Consider the following 1456-nt stretch of genomic DNA (forward strand, 5'->3'; position numbering starts at 1 on the left):
TGTTTTAAATTCTAATTTTATTTTATTTTCCTTCTTAAATTCGAATTCTAACTTATAATTAAAATAAAAATAAAAATATTTTTCTTTTCTTATAATTAAAATTCGAATCTCTTCTCTCTCTCATATCTTTCTATTTATTTATTTATTTACTAACACTTCTCCTCTTCTTCTTATAATTCAAACCCTCTCCCTCTCTCTATGTTTGAATTTTTCTTCTCCCTTCTTCATTATATTCTTCTATTCTTCTACTCACATAAAGGAATCTCTATACTGTGACATAGAGGATTCCTATTCTTTTCTGTTCTCTTCTTTTTTATATGAGCAGGAACAAGGATAAGAACATTCTTGTTGAAGCTAATCCTGAACCTAAAAGGACTCTAAGGAGGAAACTAAGAGAAGCTAAAGCACAAAACTCTGGAGAGGACCTGACAGAAATTTTTGTAAAAGAAGTAGTTATGGAAGCCAAAAATAACAACAATGGTGGAGATGCAAGGAAGATGCTTGGTGACTTTACTGCACCAACTTCTGACTTCTATGGAAGAAGCATCTCAATTCCTGCAATTAGAGCAAACAACTTTGAGCTTAAGCCTCAATTAGTTTCTCTAATGCAGCAGAATTGCAAGTTTTATGGACTTCCATTGGAAGATCCTCATTAGTTCTTAGCTGAATTCTTGCAAATCTGTGACATCATTAAGATCAATGGGGTTAATCCTGAGGTCTACAGACTTATGCTTTTCCCCTTTGTTGTAAGAGATAGAGCTAGGACATGGTTGGACTCACACCATAAAGAAAGCCTGAACTCTTGGGAAAAGCTGGTCAATGCCTTCTTGGCCAAATTCTTTCCACCTCAAAAGTTGACCAAGCTTAGAGTGGAAGTCCAAACTTTCAGACAGAAGGAAGGTGAATCCCTCTATGAATCTTGGGAAAGATACAAGCAATTGATCAGAAGGTGTCCTTCTTACATGCTTTCAGAATGGAGCATCTTATGTATATTCTATGATGGTCTGTCTGAATTGTCCAAGATGTCATTGGATCACTCTGCTGGTTGATCTCTTCATCTGAAGAAGACGCCTGCAGAAGCCCAGGAACTCATTGAAATGGTTGCAAATAACCAATTCATGTACACTTCTGAAAAAAATCCTATGAATAATGGGATGACTCAGAAGAAAGGAGTTCTTGAGATTGATACTCTAAATACCATATTAGCTCAGAACAAAATATTGACTCAGCAAGTCAATATAATTTCTCAGAGTCTGACTGGAATACAAGCTGCATCCAGCAGTACTAAAGAAGCTTCCTCTGAAGAAGAACCTTATGACCCTGAGAACCCTGCAATGGAAGAGGTGAATTACATGGGAGAATCCTATGGAAACACCTATAATCCTTCATGGAGGAATCATCCTAATTTCTCAAGGAAGGATCAACAAAAGCCTCAAGAAGGCTTCAATAATAATAA

The 1456-nt window shown here is 36.1% G+C and overlaps 1 non-coding gene across 1 annotated transcript; it reads right to left on the bottom strand.

Annotated features, from left to right (window-relative positions):
• Window positions 1-860: 860 nt before the first annotated feature.
• On the bottom strand, window positions 861-968 carry LOC148576749 (small nucleolar RNA R71). The gene has a single exon (XR_015904118.1). It is a non-coding gene; the product is annotated as a small nucleolar RNA R71 (small nucleolar RNA).
• Between the last annotated feature and the right edge of the window lie 488 nt (window positions 969-1456).

This window comes from Arachis ipaensis, chromosome B1 (genome assembly GCF_059453495.1).
Source record: "Arachis ipaensis isolate K30076 ecotype BB chromosome B1, ASM5945349v1, whole genome shotgun sequence".
Lineage (NCBI taxonomy): Eukaryota > Viridiplantae > Streptophyta > Magnoliopsida > Fabales > Fabaceae > Arachis > Arachis ipaensis.